The sequence below is a fragment of the Pinus tabuliformis genome, chromosome 7 (genome assembly GCF_031772625.1).
Source record: "Pinus tabuliformis cultivar Carrire ecotype Pingquan chromosome 7, CPIR1, whole genome shotgun sequence".
Classification (NCBI taxonomy): Eukaryota; Viridiplantae; Streptophyta; class Pinopsida; order Pinales; family Pinaceae; genus Pinus; species Pinus tabuliformis.
This window is the reverse complement of record NC_142293.1, coordinates 1,596,410,138-1,596,421,901: the sequence shown is the minus strand read 5'-3', so window position 1 is coordinate 1,596,421,901 and position 11,764 is coordinate 1,596,410,138.

The following is an 11,764-nucleotide window of genomic DNA, read 5'->3' as shown; positions in this document are numbered from 1 at the left end:
AAAATTATTATTATTCACCCTCTAAATGTTAATTTATCCCATATGCCAATCAAAGGTCACCACACCAACGGAAATGAATTTAATTGGGGCTCAGGATTGGGTTTCCTCCCTTCATTGATGACATTCCACCAAAATTCATATCTCACTCATCAACAAGATTAAGATAAAAGGTTCAAGAAATAGAATCCAAAATGTCTCAAATTAGTGGATAGTTATGGTTCCAACCTTCCATATTGTAGGGAATCATCTAGCTAGGAATATTGGGCATGGGGAAAAGGTGAGAGTGGGGATGGAATCAATTATTGTTGATGGCTTAATCCTTATAAATTTAACTTTAAGGTCATATTCTCTAGATAATGGAATTATACATTCACTTAAATACCAATTCCAACTTATACAAACATATGGAAACAAGGATGGAAATTTGTATAGTCCTTGGAAACTGAAGGTGAATGGGAAAAGAGGTGGAATTGGTTTCTGGAAAAGTTAAGAAAGACATATCATATTGAAGGGAGATTTGAACACATTTTCTTGGACTAATAACATTGCTATAAGTTCTTATATTGCTCACTTAGGGTATATGACATTACTTTTAGGGGGTGCATGCAAGGTTGTTTGGTGGTGGAAATAAGTATGGAAGTTAAGGCTTCTAAAACTAAGACTAAGACATTTTTGTGGATGACACTCATGAATAGGGTTCTAAGGGGGAAAAAGGGCCTAAGATCATTTATTCTTAGTGGGGAGGAAGAAGAAATAATTTCTCACTTAGTGTTTACTTGTCCTCTTTCTCAATAAATTTGGAAGGGTGTTGAGAAAATAACTAGCTGACCAAATGTCTTAAATAAGTATTCTATTGAGAAAAATCTTAGGAGTTCCCTTGAAACAAATCGGCATAAAATTTTCAAGATATTAGAAACCAAGACTATACTGAGAGGGGGGTGAATCAGTATTGTGGCAATTTTAAAAAAATTATTTCACTAGTAAACCTACCAGGACGCCAATAAATATTTCAACAACAAATCATATGAGCATCACAAGAGTAAACAAAAGACGCACAAAATAAAACACATAAATTATTCAAGCTTCTCTTCAATTATTTCACAAAGGAAAGCTTCTACTTGCTATTACAAAGTTATTTGGATGAAAATTTCTCTAGCTGCAACCAGACGAAAGCCACTACTCCCTAATTTATCAACTACCACTGAAAGGAGCTACAACACCTAATTTGTCAGCTGCTACTAAAAGGAGCTCCAATCCCTAATTGTTTACCGGCCACTACTAGAAGGAACTACAACCCTTGATCTGTAAGTTACCACTTGCTTCACCTCAATGATTCATCTTTCATACAATTTTAAAACTCAAATTGTTATCGCCTAAAAGGTGATCACCTAGCCATTTTCCACTAGGATGATCTAAATACACTATGTAGGATGGATTTTACACATAAAAACCCACTTTAACCTTAGGAAATAATTTAGAGAACGGTTTTCCTAAATTATTTCTATTTACCCACTTGAAAATAACCCAAAAATTTAACTAATTAATTCATGTTGTTTTAATATCTACCCATTTGTGAAAATAATTAAAATTATTTTCACCTATCCATAGGAATAATTAAACAAATCATTATTTATTTATTATTCCTTAATCTTTTAACTTCCCCATTTTGACTAGGAATAATCAAATAAACCATTCTTTATTTATTATTCCTTAATATTTACACATTTCTCCTATAAAATAATTGTTAAATCACTATTTAGTAATTATTTCTAACTCACCTTGACCATATCTCCTTAAAGTAATTAATAAATCATTTTATTTGTTAATTGCTTCAACCATTTATCTTAATTAACTCAATTAATCATTATTTTTTGAGTTAGTTCACTAAATCAATATTATTGAACATTTCATAGATCTTTTCCTCTCTTAAAATAACAAAATACTCATAACGGTTATATGTTGATTTGGTGTAATACTATTTTATTGTTTGACTAGATCTAGATCCATCTTATCATTTTAATTTAAATAGTGAGTTTTTTCCCTCACTTTCTACTCATGATCATTATCATCGTCATCACTATGTTCTTATTACCCATGATTTCTCCACATTGAGTTCAATCATCATTCTCCATTTTCCCATTTGCAACCAGGAAGAGAGACAAGAAGTAGCCATAATTTTGAATTTCCACAATCTTGGGTCTAGTTTTGAATCTTAGAATCTCTTACGCTACCAAACCAAGAATCTCAATAGAACTACTTTGTACAGTGGAAACTATAAAGCAGTAAATCACACATGCACAAGTATAGACAATTTTTAACAAAGTATTGTACAATAGTGTACAACCCAAACTTCATTATATTAAACCAATCTGAATAATACAATAGTCTATGGAATACAAGATACAATTACAATCTCGTTGTAGTCTCTATGTCATACCTCATCCTGTTAGTCCTTCGCTCTCGTTTTGATCTCTAGTTGCCCCTTAGTCCTTCAAAGGACAACACATAGCGTCTCCAAGAGGGCTACCACCTATCAATGTTGCAAGTCACTTCTATTACAATGAACACGGGCTGATCCAATCTACTCTTTTAGGCTGGCCAATACCTGAGCTCCAATATGCCTTCTAGTAGCCTCTTTCATTCATCAAAGAGCTACACATTAGGCTCCAAACTTCATTAAATAACGCAACAATTAACATCCTTCTTGTATGATGCTTTAGGGATACTTTGGGCTATCAACACGTTTTCCTTCAACAAACCAATGATTCTTGATCCAATCACTACATGCTTTGCTCCTAGTTGAGGTATCCAACTGCCTAAGTCAACATCAACACATGGCACTCACAGGATGCTCATAATATACCATCCAATCTAGTCAATTCTTGACCCAACACTTAGCAACAATGAAAAAGATACATACTTCGAAGATTATTGTTCAACACTGCAACAATATTATCACTCGTTAGGGCACAACTGCAACATATTGTTCCATCATTTGTTTTCAATTTGGCCTCATAAAATTGCAGCTTCTTCTCCTCCACGAGGCTAGATACTTTGTTGTGTGAGTGGGCTCCTACATCTCCTTTTTAGGATTGTTTGACCCTCAAACTCGCCACTACAGGCCTACAACCTTATCATCATAGGGAAGTCAACATTTTGGCCTATTTAGAGATGAATTACCACTTGAAAACAATACCAACCTCTCCTTATAAACTGGGCCTAACAATAGATTTCCACGCCCTTCAAAATAGTCACAAGAAAAACCAAACAACTCCCTTTCTCTTTGCTAAAGTAGCTCCCTTATCTGCGGCCCTAAAACAGAGATCTCCTTCTTCTTCATTGAACTTTTCTCTTGCTTTGTGTTGCACTTTGGATGCCTCAAATGATTCTAACTCACCTTGTATTTATATCAAATAAAAGGGCTTCCTCAAATGTCATCATAGGGTTTGACAAGCTGACACATGGCTAATTATCATTAAGCCAACCCTAATTCTTATAGTGAAAACCCACTTCTAAACTTCAAAAATTCATAACTCCATTTCTACAACTCAGAATTGGATTATTTTGGTTGCATCAGATTCATCCCAATGAGAGCTATCATCCTCACCATCACATGTCGAAATTTGTCCATGGTTTTGGCCTAGAACACGATGGGTGTGAAACCCCAACCTTGGGTTCCAAGCCCACAAGTGACTCTTGTGGTGCTCCACCCTCCATACCATAAACCCTAGCACTTGGAGTACCTCCCAAGCTATTGAAAAATCAACACTCCCTCTTAGTGAGGGAGGTACTTCCAATAATAGGAATTAACTCATCATCATCATCACTACTTGCAACACTCGCCCAAATCTTGGCACTCACCACTACAACAATCCCTAAACCATGAATAACGCCCTCTCAAAAGTGTCGTTGTCACTAGAAGCATCCTTCTTATTCTTGTTCTCCTACATCATTTTCCAGTCCATCAACGATTCCTTCTTGGCAGATGTGGAAGCAACCTTGCCCCCTACTGACCACACACTCTTCTTGCGCTGCAAAATTTCCCTCTGAATCTGCAAGCTCCCGCCAGAACTCGACTCCCTTTGAGCCTCTGGAGCCTGGACCTTCTTCTTTGGAACCTGTACCTACCCCTCTAAATTCTGCACCTTCTTCTCTGGAACTTGCACTTGCTCCACCTATTTCTTCTTCCCATGATCCATAGGCTTGCCCGTTAGCCTATATAGACCATGCTCTCTAACTCCGATTATAATACCTATAGAGCTAGAGCCTCTAGGTCTGAGTCTTGCCTTCCCATTTCGCAACAAGACCTCCTACCCCTTCTTCTTGATCATTGAGACAGACATCATGTTATATATGAGTCCTGGTACAAACAACACATCCTGGACCTGCATCATTCATCCTGTCTCCATTCTAAATGGCACAACTCTCGATCCTCGAATCTCCTTCTGACTCTTGTCACCCAACACCATGTGAAAATTTGAGCCCCATTCAATAAGAGTCTTAAAAGCCTCCTGTGACCATGTCATATGTTTCGACGCACCATTGTCCACGTACCATCCATCCTCATCGATAGTACCCTACAATAAATGACATATCATAGAAAAGTCTTCCTCCTCGAACCTCCTAGTGAGAGCATCTATCTCAGTGGAAGTGGAAACACCAACGACCTTCTTCCCTTTCTTCTTCTTGGCATATCCCTTCTTCTTCATCAGACATCTCGACAAAAAATGAATCATCTCACCACAATTGAAAACTTGACTTTACTCAAGTTCTTCTTCTGCTTACCCTTCATTCGTGCTGCAAGTGCCATGTCATCATCTACAAACCTCTTCTTCATATGAATATCCTTGTCTCGCAAATCTTCTTGAATGAAGTCATCCCATAGCTAATTCAAGTATGGAAACTTCTCTCTAGCAACGATCCCCCTTATGAAGGGCTTTCATTCCTCGGTGAACCCTTTCAAAGCAATCCTCACCATATCAGAATCTGAAATAATCACACCGACAACAGTAAGCTCATCTCTGACCCGAGACAATCTCGTTATATATGAAGTCACTCCTTCACTCCTTCACCCTGTATCATCTTGGTGGACTTCAACTTATCCTCCAATACCAATACCTGGTTCTCATTCCTATTCTGGAATAAATTCTGAAGAGCCATCCACATCTCATGTGCAGCGTTCTTTTCGGACAAATGAGGTTTTAGGGATCCTTCACACCATCTAAGATGATCAATCTCATCCTCGTATCAAAATTCTCATACACTTCCATCTCCTTTGGGTCATTTGACTTCTTTATTTCTTTCTCTACAAACTCCTAGATCTTGTTGACCTATAGACCAACTTGATCATTTCCTTCCATGGACTATAGTTGGACAACCCCTCCAATGTCGCCTCATAACAAAAACCAGCTTGCAACTTCGACATTGTAGTGAGACCTTCACCTACAATGTAACCAACTGCCTCTTAAGTTGTACTTTCACTGTGCACACTCTGATTCAATGACTTCCAAAGTAGTTCAGACACGCTATGCTCTGATACCATGTTGAATTTTCACGATGTTGGGTCTAGTTTAGAATCTTAGAATCTTTGACGCTACCAAACCAAGAATCTCAACATAACTACTTTGCACAACAGAAAAATATAAAGCAGTAAATCACACATGCACAAGTATAGACAATTTTTAACAAAATATTGTACAATAATGTACAACCCAATCTTTGTTATATTAAACCAATATGAGTAATACAACAATCTATGGAATGCAGGATACAATGACAATCTCATTGCAGTCTTTATGTAGTATCTCATCTTGTCGGTCCTTCACTCCCATTCTTCTCTTTAGCTGCCCCTTAGTCCTTCAAAGGTCAACACATAAAGTCTCCAGGAGGGATACCAGCTATCAATGTTGCAAGTCAGTTTTGCTACAGTGAACATGGCCTGATCCAATCTGCTCTTCTAGGTTGGCCAATACCCAAGTGATAAGCCCCAAAAATGGATAATTATATGGGCTAGTTCAACCTCCTAATTCGACTTAATCCACCATTCTCATTAGTTTATTGCATGTTTTTGATTATATTTATGCTAATAGAGTGAATTGGGTTAGTCATTATGCCAACAAGTCTAATGGGTGCTTTGTGCAGATTTTTAGTCAATTTTGAGACAAAATCAAAGGTTTTAATGAGCACTTGGCAGCCAAATTCGTGGGAGAACAAGGGAGAGGATTTTTAGGAAGGTTTCCCCTTCATTTATGGGCCCTTACCTCAAATTCTCCACCATCAACTTGGAGTTCAAGGGCCACCAAATCGATTATCACAAGGGCAGCCGAGCAAGTGCTAGTAAAAGTGTTGTTAACTACAAGTCTTGGCAGCCGAGTTCCTAAAGTTTAGGAGGGCTGTTGGGGTCCTCAATTTGTATAAATAAGAGGGCTTAGGGCCTCATTTCAGTTAGTCACTTTGTAGGCAGAAGTTAGCTAGTTTGTAGTTCGATTTTAGTCAGTAGATTAGCTTTGCATTTCAACACATTTTCAAGCTTTCCCTTGTGGACAGTTTTTGATGTAACTCTTCTTTTCTTGCTCAATAAAGATGAATCTAGCTTTGCACCAGCTCTAAATCTCTCTTTGGAGGCTGTAGCTCTTGGGGTTGGGCCATATCAAGTGCCCAGTACCTCCTTTGTTTACTTTCATGTGTCTTGCTGCATTCTTAGAATAAAATCTGCTATTTAGATTTAAATCTTGCTTTGTTATTTAGATTGCTTTTGATGATTAGAAAGGCTTTTTATGTTCAGATTGAGTTGATAGGTTATTAACAGGGAAGAGCTTCAGAAAAATGCCATCAAGCACCTCTGATTTCACCTCTCCCTCAGTGGGATCAGGAGCTGGGATCAAGGTGACCTTGCTGCCAACAAAAACACAGTCTTTGGTTCGCCATGCAATCATTGGTGTTCGATTTTTATTTACAGAAGTTGATTACATGTTCAAAGTCTTGATTGCTTAGTTTGCATAGCATTTCACATTATTTCGTTGCAAATAAACTGCTGTTCATTTTCCTTGCTGTTATTTAGGTCAAGTTAGCTAGATCGTGGGTTTGCATAGTCTTTGTTTGGTCAGTCTTAGAAAATTGTGTGCATATCACCTGTATTATCTCTCTATCTACCTTTCCTCCATCAGATAATCTGCTCCAACCCTTAATCCATGATTCCTACCCTCATTTTCCATACTTTTCCCACCTTGCCCTAATTTCTACATTCTTGTGCATCATCGCTTCCTCCATCCTTGAACCAAATCCAATCGCTCCTTAGCCTCATGCGCCAGGTCCTAAACCCCTTAACATCATTATCCAACCTCCATTTCCACTTTCCCACTATTTTTCCTCCATCAACCCTCCAAAATCCACTTTTCAAAACATCCTGTAGAAAATTACAGAACATCCTGTAGAAATTCCAGAACATCCTGTAGAACCCCTGCAGACTTCTTGTAGAAGCTCATGAATGAGGTTTCTTGGTAGCCAAAATATGTGAAACTCTCTGGAAGGGTGTTAGGGACCCCTTAGGCCCTCTTTGAACCTTCTCGACCTCCTCCAAGCATTTCCTCTCGCCAATCCACCTCTGCACAGTAGAAAACAGTTAAATCGCATGCATGGTAATTCTAACAACTTATTCAAAAATACAAAAAGATGTTTTTGTTTTTGTTTTTTTTTTTTGTTTTTTTTTTTTTGTTTTCTTTTTTTTTGTTTTCTTTTTTTTGTTTTGTTTTGTTTTTTTGTTTTTTTTTTTTTTTGTTGTTGTTGTTGTTGTTGTTGTTGTTGTTGTTGTTGTTGTTTTTTTTTTTTTTTTTTTTTCAGATGTTAATGTAGAAGTAGCTTAGACACATGCATTTTACCTTCCTAGAACTCAATGGCATCTCTTTCAGTAGCTTGCATCCTCTTTCTTGCATCATTAGGGCTCGCTGGTAAAATTAGGGTTTGCTAGGGTTTACATTTCCTTTCAGCTTTCCAATTTCTTTCTGCGAGTAGATTAGCCTTCTTTGAGTTAGCTTTCATCCATCAGTTAAAAAGCTTCTTCTAAGAGCTCATAGAAGTTGGCTTAAGCTCCTAGCAGACTTGTGCCAGCTAACCAAGTGACAGCTGTGGCAAGAGCTAGTACTTGTGCATACAGCACCGTCGCTTTCAAGTTTGTTACGAACTACCGGGTTGATAAATTAAAAGAAGGGAGTTCCAGGAGTTGTAGCATTATTTCTGCAATACTGGGGCTCACCACTAAGCTCCAATCTTCCTTCTAATAACCTCTTTTGTCCATCAAAGAGCTACACAGTAGGCTCCAAACTTCACCCAATCATGCAATAATCAATGTCCTTCTTGTATGCTTCTCTAGGGGTACTTTGGTCTATCAACATCTTGCCATCCAACAAACTAATGATGCCCAATCCAATCACTACAATTTCTACTCCTAGGTGAGATCTCTAACTACCCAAGTTAACCTCAACACATGGCACTCATAGGTTGGTCATAATATACCATCCAATTTGGTCAATGCTTGACCAAACACTTAGCAACAATAAAGAATATACATACCTCGAAGCTTTTTGTTCAACAATGTAGAAATTTGATCATTGGTTAGGGCACAATTGCATCTGATATTCTTCTACTGATCATATTTTTGGAGTGTTGAACAATATTCTTCGAGGTATGTATCTTCTTCATTGTTGCTAAGTGTTGGGTCAAGCATTGACTAGATTGGATGGTATATTATGAGAAGCCTATGAGTTCCATGTTTGAGGTTGACTTGGGTAGTTGGAGACCTCAACTAGGAGCAGAAATTGCAATGATTGGATTGGGCTTCATTAGTTTGTTGGAGGGAAACGTATTGATAGCCCAAAGTAGCCCTAGAGTAGCATACAAGAAGGATGTTGATTGTTACGTGATTGGGTAAATTTTGGAGCCTAATGTGTAGCTCTTTGATGAATGAAAGAGGCTACTAGAAGGTATATTGGAGATCAAGTATTGGCCAGCTTAGGAGAGCATATGTGTTCATTATAGCAGAAGCGAAATGCATCATTGATAGGTGGAAGATCTCCTAGATACTCTATGTGTTTTCCTTTAAAGGATTAAGGGGCAGCCAGAGAGAAGAACGAGAGAGAAGGACCGTCATGACGAGATACGACATAGAGTCGGTAGAGATATTATCATTGTATCTTGTATTCCATAGACTTTTGTATTATTCAGATTGGTTGAACCTTCCGAGGTGACATGTTTGTGGGATCCTTCGTCAGCCAATCAACTCTTTTTATATTGTTGTGCTTCCTGACCACATTCTCTCGACACTTTGTTAGCTGCTTTGCTAAGGATACCACCGAATTTTTGCAAAACACCAAATTTTCGCCATTTTGGATTTAACACCAAGTTTTGTTGAGAAACCTTTGACTTTGAGGCTCCTGATCTTTGACAGAGAATAACTTCTTATCTAGGAGGTTATTTACAGATTTCCATATACCACTGGAAATCTCTTTCAAAACTATATCCATCTAAGTAGTTTCCAACAAAACTTAAGATGATTTAATATCCTAGAAATGGCTCTAAATCTTTGTTCCTTGACCATATTTTCCTTCGTCATACTCGAGTTAACCTTGTTCCAAAACCATTCTACTAGAAACCAGTTGTGTCTTTGCAATCATCTTCTTTGTCTTTTTCATCAACATATTTCTAACATTCTCCCCCTTTGGCATTAATGCAAACACCATAAGAAACAAAGATATGGAAACACCACTAAAACACAAGAATATTTGCAAAGTGTGCTTTTATTTCTTCTCATACTCTCCTTCTTCTCCTCATGTGGATGTTTCTTCCCATATGATGCACTTCTATTCTTGTATACTTCTAATATATTGCACTTCTCCTTTTGTGGTGTTATCTCCCCCCCTTTGACATCAATGGAAAAGAATATAATGTGCAACCATGTCAACAATCTCCCCATGTCTTGCTGATCCAGTGGTCCTAACAACTTTAATCTAATATGATGAGTGTTTGTTGGTTTCCTTTCTTCCTCTTCAGGAAGAGCTGGTGGAGGGATTTGTTGATTGCCAAAAATGACCGCATCAACATCAGGGAAGGCCACCCAGTTAGAGTCCAAAATCAGACTCCTATCTATTTGTATATGGCTCCAACTGGTTCAATTGGGTCCAATTAACGCTTCTCTCTCCCTATTAGCTTTTGATTTATCTATTACTCACCACAGAAAAAGATCAATCATATATTCCCTCTTGTTGTGCACAATAAAGTAAGAAAATCCTTATGCTGACTTAAGGGTTCACCCAAGCCACACTAAGGTTTCCCCAACGTAAGGGGACTTTTAAAATGCAAGCTTTAATCTAAAACAAAATCTATTCTAAGATGCAAACAAAAAGCCTAATCCTCTCTCGAGTTGGAAAATGATAGTCTTATCTCAATTCAAGAGCAAATGAACTAACTAATCAAGGGAAGAGGATAGTTTATATAATGATTGAATTCATTATATAATTTTCATTAATTAAAGAAGTAGCTCATTTAATTAATGAAATATAAAACAAAATGGGAATTTCTTTAAATAATAAATAGTTATTGCTCAGATCATTCCTATTTCAATGAATTCGTATTAATTCTAATTATGTTCTACTCTTCAAAGATAACTCCTATAAAAAATCAATAGCATAAAACAATTGATACAATAATAGTGCTCAATATCAGAATGAAATACGCTATTTAGAACGGAAATTAAAATCAATTAGAAAAATTATGGCAATAGAAGATTAACTTACAATTCAAACAAGACTGCATTGAAATGGAAATTTATTAAACTCATACAAGAAATTCATTACAAATTTTGCAGTCCATGAGCAGCTTCAGTTCTTTGGAGACATTGCTTACAATAGTGCAAAACAATCTTCTCTTTCAGGGCTCAAAATGCTTTGTCTCTCAATGATTCAATTCACAGTACATTACAAAAGTTCAAATGCACAGCAAGAAAATTCACAGAATTTTCCCTTAATTCCTCAGAGCTGAAGTTTTCCCCTCACCTACTGCTATAATCTCCTATACAGTAGTTCCTTGAGATCCTCTAGTTTCATATAAGAGGAACTCCTTCCTCATTCTCAAAACTGATATTTAATAATTACAAGAATCTCCAAAATGGAGCATTGTTGGGAGTGGTTTTCCAGATCCTTAATTAGACTATAAATTCTCCATCTTCTCTTTGCTAGTCTCTTTCCATTGCTCCAAAGTGCCTCAGTTTCAACTTCTCCAACCAATCTCCTGCTACAAACCAATCAAAAATTAAATTAAATAAATTACATTGCACACTAAAATTAAAATAACAAAATTGGGAAAAACCAACTCTCCAACCAAAATCCAATTAAATAAATAAAATAAAATAAATTTGAATTTCTCATTGATCTTTGAAAGATATTGTTGGGCAAAGAGAACAAAATCAAATAGATTTGCAACAACACAAATTTTGGGCAAATGAAAATGCAAAAAAAAACTTAGAAAATTAGTTTTGATTGCAAATTCAGAGTTTAATTTTATGTTAATTTTAAGGCATAGTTAATGATCAAATCTGGTCATAAACCACTTCAAAAATATTCTCCATGATATTATCTTTCTAACGAGTCATTCTGAACCTCACTTGGCCAAGTAAAACTCAATTTATGAGCTTCTAAAGTTGAAATTTCAAAACTGTTACAATTCTGGTAAAATCCATACCTAAACCAAAAATTTATATTTTTAATTAAAAAAC